We start from the raw sequence: 17,541 nt of genomic DNA on the forward strand, positions 1-17,541 counted from the left end.
AAAAATCAGGCTCTCCTCGGGTGGAGTGGAGAAATCGATTCGGAAAGTGGATTTCCTTCGATTGTTAAGTGCCAGATATTGTCGAAAACGCAGCTTCCGGTGCTATCCGATGGGATTATCTTGAAGGTGCTAACCGAAACCGAGTGCCCGTTGCAGAAATCCAGGCGTGCAGCTAGCTTCTTTAGACGTGCATAGTGCCAGTGAGTGTGCAAGGATGTAAGGAATGTCGAACTTTAGGCGTTCGAGAAAATAGTGAGAGCAAGCGAGATAGCACTGGCTAGTGAAAAATACCATTTTCCTGCCTCCGTGTACGACCCGTTGGAGAGTGTGAAAGGCAAGAAGCGTTTTGACGCACACGGGGATTGCGAAGAAGCATCTAGTGAAAATTTTCTACTCGAATCTAGCAGCAATTTAGGCGAAATTTTGCTATTAAATATCCACACCGATTGCCGACACACAGGCGAATAAGCATTTATAATCGTTATACATCTAGTGTTTAAGGGTGCGTGTGGTGTCTATTGAGCTTTACCCGGACAGAATCGGGGAGTCTAGCCATTTAAGTGTAGTTCATAGCGTGTATTTTCGTTCCAAGTGCCATTCGTAAGTGCGGAGAGACACCCCCGCTCACAGAAAAAAAATCTTACAAGTGTCAAATATTCTGCCAGGCTCAACCCAACCCTAGCACCGTGGAATTCCAAGCATAGTTGTACCAAACTGGTAAAACCTTCCCCCCAACCGCAAAGCATAACATTTTTCTCAATGTTGTTGTTCCCGAAAGTGAAATCATAAGACCATAAGAAGTGCACGGCCAAACCCATTTCGACACACTCATACTCTCACGTCAGCTCATGCAATAGACCAAACCGCTAAGCGAAAAAATAGAAACGAAAAAATCTGCTCAAAACATCATCCACTGTGTACACAAATAATGACAAAAAAGTGTGTTGTAATAAGAAAAATATCGTGTAAAGTCGTTCAAAATTTATAATTGCCAAGAGTCGCTCAAAGTGTGCTCGACCCAATACAGGAATTTAGCGTTGTAAGTGTTCAAAAAAGATACCTCCCGCCCCATACACGTTTGTCGAATACTACCCCACAAATATCCCCCTCCCAAATGCGTTACGAGAACAAATCAAAGTAAGATATAGCGTAATAAATCACACACCCTCCAAGTGTAACTCGTCGGTGACACCAACATAGAGCGTAGCTGTTCAACATTGTTACAAAAAAGAAAGCATTTAGGATCCCTAAGGATAGCCATACCGTTCAATACCCGTAACGTGGGAAGCGTTGAATGTTGATTGTGAAAGTAGATTAAGGCCTAACTCGTCGTAAGTCCCCCTAGTGAACTAGTTTGCTGTAAGTGTAGTTTAGTGTGTGAAGAAGTTGTCTAACGATTGAATGTGGATCTTAAAAGATGAAAATCGCTAACCGATATAGATGTTACAATGCAAGTAGTTATCCAGCTGCGGTAGATGGCGATATCGTAAGCGACACCAAAAGCAACCAAAGTGAAAGTGTAGAACGCCGTCGACGACGACGACGACAACAACAACAGCACAGTTACATAGTTTGTGGTCGCAGTAACAGAAGCAGTGGAAGCAGAATGGTGCTAGTGTTGGCAGCAGCCCTGACCATGGTGGTCTTTTTGGCGGCGAACAACGTCAACGGACATCCGGAGAGTGCTGGACTTAATAAAAGAGGTTAGTAGAAGGGTGTATGAGGTGCATTATACCAACAATGCATGAATGATCGGAATGTTTTGTTGAAAAAGTTAATGTTCCGTTTTTGTTTTGCTAGCTCTCCTGTTGGAGCGACAGAAATTCACTGTAGTGTCGTAAAATTCGTATAATCAAACCGCTAGAAGCTTGCGATATTTAAGAGAACGATACATATTTTTTCGATCTGTACAGGGTAAGCCGTTCAAGGTACATTCTGGTCAAAATTGTAGATTTACGATAACTAAAATGTTTGATTGTGAAAAGCAATGAATTAGGTTATTTCGATGTTGTGGTGGAAATTTCAGGTCAATTGGAGCACTGGAACCTGAGACCCAAGCTTCCAAACATAACCATTTTGTGTGGAAAAAAAAAACAGAAAATGCCAATCTCCCATGACGCAGATACACCGAGTCAAGGCGGTCCAGGATTTGCTTGGCGTAAACACACTCCAGCACGTCGTTGTCCATGGATGTCCAGTCAACCGATTATCGTAATGCGCATTACGTAGCGCAGCTTCCTTTGCCGTGGTGCCTTCTGGTTTGTAACGCCTTTTTTGACCAATGGATTTAGCGTTACATTGCCAAGTCCTCGAAAAAATCCAAACGAAATATTTCTTTATTACCTGCAAACGACTTACGCGCCACTCCTAACAGGAGGTCGTTGGAGGAGATTGTTTCAGGGATGCCCGGCCTGAAACTCCAAATCTGTGGGCGAGTCTATCAAAACTATTTCAAACTAATCAAGGACTAACTACTTCAAACCAAATCAAATACACTCAAAATCACTTACTAAACATTTATTACCGTTAATTTATTCGCAAACTACTTCAGTGGGAGTCCCACGTCTACTACTCAATTCAAAAACCTATTTATTCGATCGCGCATGGTCCATTTACAGAATTCAATTAATTCTAATTAAATAGCCGGGGTTTTGAAAGTATAAAATTCACCTAATTCAGATTATCATGAATTGCCGATGAATTCGACACCTGCTGTTAGGTGTTCGCTTCTCACTACGCGAAAGCTCTCCGCGTGGTACGCCTGAGCGGCTCGCTCACTCTCTCGGCTTAACGAAAAGAGGTTAGAATCGTTCGGCGCCTAATCGGGATTCGGACGACAGGAGGTGGGCGGTTGGACAAATCCGACGAAGTAGAAGCGTCTCCGTGCCCTTGAAGTGCGTTTGTAATGCGGTTTGCATTAATGTCCGCGGATCCACGTTCACTACGATTTGGCTGCTAGACTCGTCGCTCCGTTTTCAATTCGGAAGAATTTCCGCTCCGAAACCAGCTCTCACGTTAATGGGATATCCATTAACGTGATTATCGGTCTTAATGATAATTTCACATCATACTTTTTCGTGGAGGGTCTTTCCTGGGTCGTCTTCACTACTTTACACACAATTGGTACTAATAATGTAACTAATGAATGCCTTTTCAAATAATAGTCAGATAACCATCCTACAGAGAAGTTTAATAATTGTTAATTCAATAAGGATAATAAATTTTCTGTTTATTGACACTTATAATTTCTTCTCAGTTCATCAATTGAACTGAAAACGTGTTTTCCACAGTTGACTTTCCCATAGCTTTAAAAGATTCGATCAAATCAAGCACTGAGCTACACTTTTGTAGTCCCAAGGCCTTAGTAGGCATTCATATATATATATTTGCTCCGTAAAATTAACGATCTACCGTTATCTGCAGTGTTCTTGAGCGGAACAATTGCAACACTCTGCGTCGTGGACCTTTTTCGTTATTCGTCTTTCAATTCGAGCAGTATGGATTGCATAATGTTGATAGGCTTTAGAGTAGCTAAAGCCATTTGCAGTATAACGAACACTTTTAACTATGTAAATATAAAAATAATAATGGGTGGTTTGTATTCCAAACAGTGCAGAAGGCCATATTGCTTAAGGTAGTGAGTTACTCTCACCTTCCAAAAGGGATAGCCCTTACGAACTGCTCACTGGAAGTTCGCTGCCGCTGACCGACTTCGCTCATTGTAGAAACTGAACTGATAATTTTCATAATCTGAAATAAAAATTCAAACAGTTCCAGATCACTCTTAGACTGATCTGAAAATTCCGGTGGAGTCCTCTAAAGGTCTCCACCAATCTAAAAACAATCTAGCGGTACTTCTACCTTCCTAGATTCATTTTCTTCTTGGCATTAACGTCCCCACTGGGACAGAGCCGGCTACTCAGCGTAGTGTTCTAAGAGCACTTCCACAGTTTTTAACTGAGAGCTTTCTTTACCTAAAGTGCCATTTTTGCATTCGTATATAGTGTGGCAGGTACGATGATACTCTATGCTTAGGGAAATCCTGACATAGAAAAGATCCTAGACCGACCGGAAATCGAACCCAGACACCTTCTGCATGGTTTTGCTTTGTAGTCGCGGACTCTAACCACTACATTAATTTCCTGAGCCTGTTGAGGTCTACCATCAATCTTAATATACCTTATTGATTCTTCAGATCGATATCCAAAAAACAATTTATTCAGTTCAATTTGGTCAGTGTCATATTTACAATACTTGGAGTGATAGCGATAGATAAAACTATACATACAAATTATCACAAACTCCAAACCTATCCACGCTCTTTCATTTACGCATGTCTTGTATGGACAATAGAGGGACGGAAAAGCAAAACTATTGTCCGGCCGTTCAGTATACAATCTATTGTCCATTCTTACCTTTGCCTTATAGTGATCCATTTTTTTTTTATCTAGTTCGTTTATTTGAGGCTCAAATGCGTTTAACGCTTTACGGAACCGAAATTCATTTTTTGTATTTTTATTACATACACTTTTTCATCATTAATATGGGATGGAGCCAGGGTACTCGTGGCAGCTCGAGGTTAGTGGTCACAATTTTTGAAGGAAGGACATGGTAGGGATTGGGATCAGGGTTCTCAGCAGCTCATCCGGGAGGTATAACGTTGCATCTTGATTTTTGTTTCATGGCGTTGGTAGCGATTTCTTGCCGGTATTCGACAGCCGGATGGCCAGGATCCTCAATCCAACACAAAAAGGACAAAACACAAAAAAAAAAAATTGGGGAAGAGAACACAAGAGGATTAAACTTTTATACAAGACAAGCGAAGAAAATCGTAAATTGCGACCATATAAATAAGATCGCGGGTGCCCAACACATCTCTAACTGGAACATAGGGTTGTCTACCTCGGGCCGCAAGGGTATCCAAAAGTTGCGCTCTGGAGGCGTCCATATCCGGGCACTGCCAAACTACGTGATCGATGTCATCATAACCTGAACCACACCTATTACAAATATTGCTCAGCGCGAGGTTAATCCTGTGTAGATGTGCATCTAGCGAGTAATGGTTGGACATAAGTCTTGACATCACGCGAATTTATAGTGATCCATTATCAGTATCCAGATTAGATCGGTGCAGAAATTGATGTTTCAACACCATTCTGTCCAGTATTTTTTTTGCAGCTTTATTGTTTTCGTCATTAGTCATTGATCATTGATTTTCTAAAACCAGTTAGACACAAAATTTGCATAAATACTTTAAGCATATAAGTGCAGTAAGATACATTCTTGCTTTAACATCATCGCAGGGACCGTCATAATAGGGAAAAGTCTTTGTAAGGGTTTATTATAAAGTTCGAATATCTCTCAGAAGACTAAAAATGTCACTTTATAGAGCTTTTGTCACGTCACTATAAAATTTGTCATTATAACACTTCACGATTATTCAAAATTTAGTGCATTTTCTTAAGAACTTTCATGAAAAAATGTCAGTCTCCAATCTTTAAGTATATACGCTTTCAACGCCCATTATCAAAGCGGCAGTCTATCGCCCGTAACTAGTAGATTTCTGGATGTATTCTAATCTTGGTGGGAGGGTGTTTGACAGCGAACAAATTCTTTACGTTTTGGAAGATCTCCAGGATCCTGCGACTGATTAATTTTGCCGCCGACTTCCAGCTCAGCGTTCTATATTGACAGACCTGGAGATCACCACAGCCGACAGAATCACAAATCGACCATGTTCTAACATTGACTCTGACCACTATCCCGTGATGGTGAGACTGTCTGAGACTCTCCGCCGTTAACAACGTACTGTACCGCTAGGCATAACCTTTTTATCGACTTCATGGCGGTATCAAAGGCCCGTTATTGGCGACACCAGCTCTCGACTACCGGAAAGGCACTTAGCAACAGGTCGAACAGGGTTAATAACCTACTATCAAAGTTTGATAATCATCAACAAATCCACAAGTTGAAAAACCGCTATTATTGAATTGCCTCAATAGCATATCTGCTGCGAGATTCCACAAAAGTGGTGATAAGACTCCCACTTAGAGGCATCCGCAAACACTCAATTTCCAAATCGCAGCTTGAGGCAATATCGAGAAGAGATGTCGATTTTTGAACAATATTCCAATATGGCATTGAAAGACGAATTATCAAAGGTACCCTCAATAAACAAGAAAACACCAATTTGCTTCTGAGCAAATGCTTTCTCGACAACATTGTATAGAAGAGTCACTGTATACTTTCCAGATTGGTAAGCATGTTGATTGACATGAAGAGGCATGTTTACTAAATAGACATCATGGATGTGATAATCTACAATTTACAATTCTAGACATTCCATAAGAAAAGAGAAAAGACTAAGTGATCTAAAACTCTTCGCTCCTTCATATGACGCACGTCTTTTTTTCGGGACAAACTCCAGTAACATCACGCCAAGATCTTGGAATATACGCGGTAGCATAACTGAGCGGTTCCATTTGAATTCGAATGTCGGTTTACTTTTGTATTTTTTGATTTGGCTGAAATTTGGCAAATGCTTTGTTTATACCCAAAAATGCCTATTTGCATCATCGGTTCGCGATTTTTACCCTAGCGTTACTTTTGAGAAGGGCCTAAGAAAAAAAGCCTTAACAGTTTTCAAAAAATTAAAACTCAGATACTATTTGTCTGATTTTTTGTCATTTTTTGTCTACTTTAACATATAAAAAAAAATCAAAAATACGATTTTTGAGAAAATTGATTTTGAAGCTTTATTTTCGATATATAAAAAATTACAACATTTTTTTTACAGTGTATATTTTTTTCCAGATAGTCCCAACAATAACCCAAAACTTTGCGGAAGACTCCAAACTGATCGGACAAACCGTTTCTAAGTTATATTATAATGACCGAAAATTGAAAATTATATCATAATTTTGTATTAAAATCGCTGTATCTTTAAAACGATAAAAGTTAGCCTGGTTTTTCCATATACCTTTTTTGTTGTAAATTTTGCGTACTTTCATAATATCGAGTTTAAAAATATTTAAATAGTTTATTATGACCATTTTCAAAAATTCACCTTTTTTCAAAAAATCATAACTTTTTTGTCCATGATTTCTCCATCTTGACTCACTGTGCAAAAGACTTCATTTTTTGTCTACTTTAACATAAAAAAAAACAAAAATACGATTTTTAAGAAAATTGATTTTTAAGCTTTATTTTCGATATATAAAAAATTACAACATTTTTTTTTACAGTATATATTTTTTCAGATAGTCCCAACAATAACCTAAAACTTTGCGGAAGGCACCAAACTGATCGGACAAACCGTGTCTAGGTTATAATTTTTTGAAAATTATTAAGGATTTTTTTCTTAGGCCCTTCTCAAAAGTAAGGCTAGAGTCAAAATGGAGAGCCGATGATGCAAAAAGGCATTTTTGGGCATAAAGAAAGCATGTGTAAAATTTCATTCAAATCAAAAAATATAAAAATGAAATTTGGGAAAAAAGTCGTCATTTTCTGTGGAACCGCTCCCACAAGTAGGTTTTTTTAAACATGTTTGATAAACTCAAATCGCTTCTGGAACTGAACAGGATAAATCCCATCTGCTCGTATTAGTTTGAAAGGAGAAAAGCTTTTGATCGCTCATCGATTCAGTAGCTACGATACTGCGAGCCGAAGTCAGATTTTCATAGCTGCATAAAAATACTTTTGTTTTATCCATAGATACTATGACCACCCTTTCGGGCCTAAGATTTTGCAAGAATTTTGTTCAGCCGACCGACTACACTCAAACTAGACAAATGTTTCTCTAACCGGATCGTTCAGCAGATCGGAGAGCCTTCTTGTAAGCCTTGCGAGCCGACTTGAACAACTCTGATCCAGCTGGACGGCGCACAGTGGCGCATTGCCGGACAAAACCTGAAAAATTCATGTTCTCAAAATCACTCGTCAATATTTTTTATAGACTTCTATACTATTGAGCGACAATTTCTCAAAATTTGAGATTGATCTGTTCTGTTTTCGATTTTTGGCAGCATCGTTAGAGTGGGAAAGTCAGCTAAGTTGGACTGCTCGAAATTCATCAACTATGATTCACCTAGCAAACTTCAAACAGCTGTATCTCAACGAAATCATAACCGATTGTGGCTTCATAGGTTCCATTTGAAAGCGTAGTTATAAGCCTTAGTTTTGGCTATAATTATATAAATTTTAACATATCAAGTTGTTATTTGTAGCAAAAAAAGTTTCAAACAATCTTTCTCCAAAATTTTGTTAAATTTTCAAAACTTCGTACGTTTTATGTGAAGTGTTTCGGAAAAATGAGTCACTCACTATGAAGCAGCTAATCATCCATACTTTCAACCGTGCAATAGTTTTTCTTGCCCCTCTTTGCCCCTAGAGGTGAAAATTCCATTTTCATTTTATATTATAATTTATCGATTTCATCATTCAAATCTATATTTTTTGTCATAACTCGTTTGAAACTTTAGTGGAATTACTAAAAGGAAGTTAAATTTGTATCTCTAGTTTGGGTTTATCCACAAATTTCTGCATTACAACAAAAGAAATTGTAGTAATAGCCTGTTTATACGATTAGATGAAAAAACTTTATTTGGACCAATTTCACAAGAAAATCGAATTTTCAATTTGACTGTTATTTCCAACGGGATGATATCAGGTATGCAAGATAATTATTAGTTTACCATTATCAAGCATTTTGAGACGTATTTGAGGTTTTGTCCGACCTTTGTATGAAGGACCGCCACTGTGCGGCGTCCTTTCCAACTCCTTCTACATTGTCACTGAGTCTAGGTCTGACTAGTCTTGTAGTCTTCACAGATCGCAGAAGATATGTTTTTTCGAAAGCTTCCACAATGTAGAATGTTGTAGTATCAACGACATCATCCAAATCTCTTGGATTTTCAATGGATGGAGAATATCCATGAAATTCGGTCGAAACCAATTTAATACAGAGTATGCAGTTTGTTGACGGGAGACTTCTAAAATGCAAATTTTGTGCGATTCCAATGTTCAATGAAGGTGTAGCGATGATCAGATAACGATAACCGTTCTTGCGCGGCCAGGTTGAAGCCGGGTCTTCACTGGAACGTTCGGAGCAATTTATTCCTGGCTCCATACTGGAGAACTCTGAGCCTCCAGAGCTATCCACATCGGTTGCAGAACTTGAATGAGCGTCAACTGTATAGTTTCCAGGGCGGTAATGAGTACTTCGTAGGACTTGGGAAGTGCCAGGAGCAGCTGCAACACCACGTCTTTTTCTTGCAAATTAACTTCCGCCGCTCGAAGCTCTCGGAGAATCTTGTCGAAGCGAAGCAGAAATACCTTCACGTCGATTCCTTCAGCCAACTCTAGCTCTTGTAATTGTTTCTTCAGTATTATTATTATTTAGTTGGTGTTACATCAATTAATTTGATAAAACCTCGTTAACGATGTTAAGCCAATTTACTCGGTCCATGGCTGTGTCTTTCCAACTTCGATTTTGGCCCACGTTCTCCAGATCTTGTTGCACCGGATCAAGCCACCTCGCTCGCTGTGCTCCCCGCCTTCTTGTGGCAACTGGATTTGAGGCGAACACCATCATTGCAGGATTGTTGTCCGGTAGTCTTGCAACATGCCCTGCCCAGCGCACCCTTCCGGCTTACGCAACCTTCTGGATACTGGGTTCGCCTTAGAGCCTAGCGAGCTCGTGGTTCATTCTCCGCCGACACACATCGTTCTCCTGCACTCCGCCAAAGATCTTCCTAAGCACCCTGCGTTCGAACACTCCAAGTGCTTGCAGGTCCTCTTCCAGCATGGTCCATGCTTCATATCCATAGAGGACCACCGGTCTCATAAGCGTTTTGTACATGGTACATTTGGTGCGGGGGTGAATCTTTATCGACCGCAGCTTCTTCTGGAGCCCATGGTAGGCGCGATTTCCTTTGATGATGCGTCTCCGTATTTCACGACTAACGTTGTTATCAGCCGTTAACAAGGATCCGAGGTAGACGAACTCATCAACCACCTCAAATGTATCCCCGTCTATCGTAACACTGCTTACCAGGCGGCTCTGTCGCGCTCGGTTCCGCCTATCAGCATGTACTTTGTTTTTGACGCATTCACCACCAGGCCGACTTTTGTCGCTTCACGTTTCAGGTGGGTGTACAGGTCTGCCACCGTTCCAAATGTTCTGCCGACAATATTCATATCATCCGCGAAGCAAACAAATTGGCTGGATCTTGTGAAAATCGTACCTCGGTTATTGTACCCGGCTCTCCGCATGACACCTTCTAGCGCGATGTTGAACAGCAGGCACGAAAGTCCATCGCCCTGTCGAAGTCCCCGGCGGGATTCGAACGAATTGGAATGTTCGCCCGAAATCTTCACGCTATTCTGCACACCGTCCATCGTTGCACTTATTAGTCATGTGAGCTTCCTCAATGATTTTCCATAGCTCTTCGCGGTCGATGCTATTATAAGCCGCTTTGAAATCGATGAACAGGTGATGCGTTGGGACTTGGTATTCACGGAATTTCTGGAGGATTTGCCGTACAGTGAAGATTTGGTCCGTTGTCGAGCGGCCGTTGATGAAACCAGCTTGATAACTTCCCACAAACTCATTTGCTATTGGTGATAGACGATGGAAGATAATCTGGGATAGCACTTTGTGGGCGGCATTGAGGATAGTGATCGCCCGATAGTTTTCACATTCCAGTTTGTCACCCTTCTTGTAGATGGGGCATATGACCCCTTGCTTCCACTCCTCCGACAACTGTTCCGTTTCCCAGATTCTGACAATCAGCCGATGCAGACAGGCGGCCAACCTCTCCGGGTCCATTTTGATGAGTTCAGCTCCAATACCATCCTTACCAGCGGCCTTGTTATTCTTCAGCTGGTTGATGGCATCCTTAACTTCCCTCAATGTGGGGGCAGGTTGGTTTCCTTCATCCGCCGTGCTGACGTAGTCACTTCCTCCGCTGTCGTGACCCTCGGCGCCTGTGATATCTGTGCCATTCAGGTGTTCATCGTAGTGCTGCTTCCACCTTTCAATCACCTCAAGTCCGTCTGTCAAGATGCTTCCGTCCTTATCCCTACACATTTCGACTCGCGGCACGAGGCCTTTTCGGGATGCGTTAAGCTTCTCGTAGAACTTTCGCGTTTCTTGTGAACGATGCAGCTGTTCCATTTCTTAACATTCTGCTTCTTCCAGGCGGTGCTTTTTTATCCAGGAATAGGCGGGTTTGCTGCTTTCGTTTTCTTTTATATCGCTCCACGTTTTGTCGCGTTCCTTGCTCTCTTCCAAAACCTGCCTGCATTCTTCGTCGAACCAATCGTTACATGTCCTCCTTTCCACGTACCCGACGATGCTCTCGGCTGCGTTGTTGATGCTTTTATGTTGCTCCAGCAGTCCTCAAGAGGGGCTTCGTCAAGTTCGCCCTCTTCCGGCAACGCAAACTCGAGATGCTGCGTGTGTGCGGCGGCGACGTTCGGTTGGACCAGTCGCGCTAGGTTATACCGAGGCGGGTGTCGATACCGTACATTGCTGATGACGGATAGTCTTTGGCGCAGTTTCACCATCACTAGATAGTGATCAGAGTCAATGTTAGCGCCAGTATTAACATCCCTGAAATTCCAATCCGCTCAAAAGCGTTCCTCAGGGCATCCCAAACGTCTTTTACCATCCTCTTGTCCTGGACATACTATGATTAGTTATCCGAAGTTGCTAAGCGCAAGACTATCGGTTGCCATCCAACATCACCTGTGAGTGAACTCTTACTACCGTAACTGCCGTAAGCCAATAGAAATAATCGCTACCGACACTACGCGGCTATCTAGGCTGATCGATAAAAGGAATTCAATATTGATCATTGACTCATGACGTGCCTAAGAAGACTCTTAGGGTAACTGGGGGTAAAACGCAGCCTCGTAGGAACGAAGCCATCCATTTTCTTTTTTTCTGGGATTAATAAATAATTTTTTATAAAATGCTTGCTTATCTGCATTTTTTTTTGCGGGGTAAAACGCGCCACCTGATCTCGGCGTTAGTCGTTCGCGGGCACGCATGCGCAATCATGCTTGCAAATACGTTGCATACACAAGGGCGTTTGATCTGATGTTATTGTTCGATTATAGTATATATGCTGATTCGAAAAATGTGCATTTGTAAGGTTCAAATTGGCACGTAACTACAGCTTGGCATTACGTTTGCTGGAATTTGAATTCAAACAGCTGTTTTGGTGTTATGAAATAGGAGTGGCCGTTTTGCCCCACGAGTTAATTAAAGTTTACGCTTTGAAGGATAAATTCAACACTTTTTTCGCATTGAATACGAACTATGGTAGCGCACAAGTTGATTCTTGGTGATAGTTTCAAAAGTTTTGTTGTTTATCGGCCTGAAAAATGGCCTAGAAAATAACACAAAATTACAACGAAAAAAGCAAAAAACATTTTTTCGAGTTTTTTAGATTTTTGCCAGGAAAACACTTAAAAATATATATAGAGAAGCATTTTAATACATGTTCCATTATCTCGGGTGATAAGCAGCGTTACAAAGCACGTCGTTCGTTCAAAACAAGGCTGGTGCGTTTTACCCCAACGGCGCATTTTACACCCAGTAACCCTATCATTCCTTCGAAGACTTCAAAAGCTTAACGGTCTTCCCAGTTCGACGTCCAAGATTCATGACCGTACAGAGGTACTGGAAAGATTAGTGAAAACGAGTTGATGCCTTGCGTTATCGTAGCAGCTGTGGTAGATGTTATATTTGATAGTAGTTTCACGGTTTTATCTAGTCTCAGAGATTATCATACATAGCCACTGGATGCCATAACAGAGCCACACCTCTTTGGTGCGCAGAAACTCGGGATGCACCTCCTCAAGCTCTAGCGATGGCAGTAGGACATCAGTGCCCAGGCTGCACCACCAGCTAAGTACGCAACCCTTAGCTGTCGATCTTTGTCATTGTTTGACCCGTGGAAGCGTGAGGTATAGATTTATGAAGCCCATAGCTTCAGTTGAACGCTTCACTCTAGTTTTCAATCCACAGTTTCGGACAATCAATTGGAAAAATTTCTTGAATAACTGAAGAACAGCCTTCGACAAACGTTCCCATGGTCTGTTAGCAATTAAAGGTTTTTATTATACATACTGATTGAGTTGTACATTGGTATTCTCTCTTCGTAAACCTGCTGTCAAACTGCACTTTTCACTAGAAAAAGGGAGCATCATGTACTCTACACTGTCTAAGCACGAATTTGATCATTCATAAAATAACCGCGAAAGAAAATGAATAAAAACCCACTGTTCAACTTCGAGTTTAGATAGATTACATTATAAATCCATTTAAATCAAATCGAATCACAAGCAGCACAACAAAATACAGATTTATCGGTGAGTTCTTTCAAACTGCAATTTTGTCTACCAGCAGCATTTCCCAGAATGCCATCGACTGCTTAGCTGTTAGAATCAACCGTGGCAAAAGCGAAAGGGTTCAATCACTTAGCAAACAAACGAGAAGATCCAACCAACGGCCGAGAAAAGAAAGGGCTGACTCTGAGATTTTAAAAATAAAACCCACATTTTAACCTGAACGGGATTGGTTCGAGTCTCAAACCAACTTAGGCACGGTGCAGACACGGAGGAGGTGCTAGATGGGGAGAATTCCGGTTGTCTGATGCAGCAAACCATCATGGCTACTGGGGGAGGTGATTCTCCGGCGACGTTTGATTGACAGTTATTGGGATGATGCGAAAAAGGGATTCGTACCCGACTTTGTCAACGAGAAGGTCGAGATTTGCTGCGGGTTGCAACCTAGACTCCCGAGTGGAATTAGTCGGCAAATTTGTTCTTTTCGAAGCTAGGACAAATTTTACCCTACAGATAATGAAGGACATGGTGAACCAAATTGGCATTCAAGATAACTCAATGTAATCCATTAAGTTCAATTTTGGTACATTCATGCACTCGGAAGAGCATCGAAGACAGAAAAATATGTCTGGGAAGAAACGATACTGGACGGGGAGTGGAAAATTTTAATTAACCGAACCGAGAGTTACTTAACACAGGCACAGGTGTTTGTCGGGTGTGGAGGCAACCTTTCTTTTTATTTAATTTGCGCTTAATTTTGGCGGATGAACTGGAGTTCGATTGACGGGAAAAGATCGATTTGATTGACGATGCAAGGTAGACTTCGTTTACGCAGAGCCTGTGCAGCTATTTTCGAACAGAATCGAAGGTTCATAAATTGAAGCAGTTCGTTTTTAATTTCGATTATATTTCAAACAACTGTACTTGATTGATTCTTGATGGGCCAAAACTTCCTACGATGAATTTATGCCGAATAATTAGTTCATCATAACAGCCCTTATAATACAATGGTCCACTAAAATCCGTACAGGGTAATCGTCGCGTTTGGTATGAAGTGGATACATTGATTTTTTTTCTTAGGAGCCATCCTTAGCCGAGTGTCTAATAGTGCATAACACAATAATTTTGTGAAATTGTGAAATAATGGCGAATGCATCCCCATGTTATTTCTGATACCTACCCTCAAGTAGTCTTCTACGACATTGCAAAAATCGTTGTACAGTCACCCCACAGTTATGGATAGCACACAGATATGGATCAGAGTTGGATTAAAACGGGAATATCTCATCAAATAATGTTGCAATGACGCAAAACACATTTTAGCTACGTGAACCAAAAATCTGTAAAGCTTCGCAATCAATTATTATATGCTTGAGCATATTTTTTCCGTCCGTAGGAAATAAAATGTCAACCGTATTCCAAGAAGCGTTGATTTATAACTGTGGGGCTTTGAAACCCATACCACAATTAACTATGTCGTACGGCAATATACTGGGTGTCAATTGAAAATCTAAAATGTTGCGACCGTCATGATATGATGTTAGATTTCGAACTAAAGGAAGGCTGCAACTATGACAAACAACTAAAATTCAAATGCAGAAAATCACTTGGCGTAGTTAACGTCATGCGGCCGTGTCTTGTACACAACCCCCTCTGATATTTATGTTATTTTACTAACAGCACAGTGCTTATGAAAAGATTAGAAACTCACTTCATGAGGCTATAATGGGTTTGGGTTTTTTGCACATGTTTGCAGGGCTATAATCCCATATTTAGCTAAATAATAGCAAACAAACTCATGAATATATCTTCTGCTATCCGTCGGATTGAATCTCTCTCTTCAGAAAATTTCTTTATTATGGGTTGAAGAATGAAAAAACCGAATTTATGTGACTTCTAAAATTGAACAACTTTGTCGAACAGATCAACTTTCCACGACTTACCGTTTTAGAATTGAATTACAAAGTCTCTCGGTTACTTACTTTTGTCTTTGAACAAACCTCTGAAACTCTATGTTAATAACTGCAATGTAATAATTCCTTTACAGGCAAAATTTTAAGTTATTTGTAGTTCGTCATCCGAATTTCAGTCAATTCGGACTACCAGAAGCTGAGATACAGCACCCCAAACTTGGGCATTTTGTATGGAAAAACAGCATTTGGTTACTAACTTATGTCACTGACTGTAATAGAGTTCCCGACACCTAACATTCTCTTTGCAAAGCAAATTTTTCCTGCCGTTTTAATTCTGATTTCCTCATTCAAAATTCTTACCCGTATCCGTAAGGTGCAAAACCCGGAATTCAAAGAAAGATCCCCAGCGCTATCTTAAAATGCTTCGTCAGATAAAGATCAGCTGTTTATTACGAAGAACGATGGCATTGCAAAAGAATATTTGATACTAAAAACATTATGTTCACAGCGTTAAGTAATGCTGAGCAATTTTTCAAAGAATGATGATATTTTCAAAGAATAATAAATTCACTAGAGTTAAACATTTCAGTCATTGTACAACAAAACTTGTTCATTTAGATAATCATCAAAATCCTAGATTTTGGAATTTTTAAGTAAGACTACATGAAATGTTCCATTTTTATTCAACAACTGTTGATGATTCAGATTGTATAAAAGAATGATCTCACCAACTTTGCAAAACTTAGAAAACAATGGTCAATTTTACCAAATGATCTTTCAATAAACCATTTGAAAATAAGCTTTCAATCAAATTTCCGTCCAATTAAACGTCATTCGTCCAAAATAAATGTTCCAAAGCAATTCGACCAAATGTCCATTCGTCCAAATGTCATTCGACCAAATGTACTTTCGACCAAATGTCATTCGACCAAACGTCATTCGACCAAATGTCATTCGACGAAATGTCCTAAAGCCGCTACTTGCATAACAGTACAAGCGTGTTTGGAACATTTCTCAATTTTTTTTCATAGTAATTTCCGTAAACCTACATTGTCTTTGGGCCACCTTTAAATCACCACCTAGAAAGCTGAAAATTTCACGGAACACTATTTTTATAGTTAGGATGGTAAGAAACATATGGGAGTTTTTGGTTTTTGCAGCAAATGAACGCGAGAGACCTAGACTTTATTGTGGTGAAACTTCGCCGACTTACCGTTTTGATTCATATTACGGACATTTAAGGACTGAGCATAGTACAGGTATGTTCCGTTTTTATCAACACGATTGGCAATTTTCAGTTGACAAAAACGGAACCGTGACAAAAACGGAATAATTTTCTTAGACAAAATGTTTTACAAATTTAAAAATAAAATTACAGTTTTGCAAGGATAATACACAATTTCATCATATAAATGCACAGTATTGATATTTAGGTGCTGTGATTAGTATTAACCCGTAGGCTACGGAGATGACATATAAAATTAAGATTGCTCATATTTGAGCATAACTCCATATTTTTCATTGAAATTTTGAGGAATGCTTCACTATTAGTTGTAGTTTCATAAGCGATGAGAAGGAATAACTCCGGAGTGTTGTGAACAAAGTTATTCCAGAACACCTCTGGGTCAGGTAGGGTAAAAATCACATTAAATTCCTTTTAGAACTCATTTATCATTTGGAAACGAAATGTTTTCATACAAAATGTGAACAGACCCGTTATTTGTAATAAGTTACGAAAGGTCATGAAAAAAAAAAATATATATATATATATAATTAACCTAAGTAAGATCATCAATATTCATAGCAGTACACTCTTTGAGCCATATGAAACTTTATGGATAGGAACGAGAAAATTTCATGAAAATTGGGTTACTATAGACTGTAGTAGATTTGGTAGATCTTAAGGTCCTGAATTCCAAGATGATTTGGGTGACTTCCAATAGCCAATTTCTTGTCAAAATTTGTGGACACGTCTGTTATGGCCAAGTGAGTGAGCCAACAAACGTAGACATCAATCGCTAAAAAATATCTTATGAACCTGTGTTGAATATGGCAAAATTTCAGAATATTCTGGAGGCCTTAGTCTTACTTTAGCTTAATTATAAATTTTAAAAATATCCTGAGCCTTCGTAATTTATTACAAATAACGGGTCTGTTTATGGAAGTTTATGTGATTTTTACCCTACCTGACCCAGAGATGATCTGGAATAACTTTGTCCACAACACTCCGGAGCTATATCTTCCCATCACTTATGAAATTACAACTATGGAG

Source organism: Aedes aegypti, chromosome 1, assembly GCF_002204515.2.
Source record: "Aedes aegypti strain LVP_AGWG chromosome 1, AaegL5.0 Primary Assembly, whole genome shotgun sequence".
Lineage (NCBI taxonomy): Eukaryota > Metazoa > Arthropoda > Insecta > Diptera > Culicidae > Aedes > Aedes aegypti.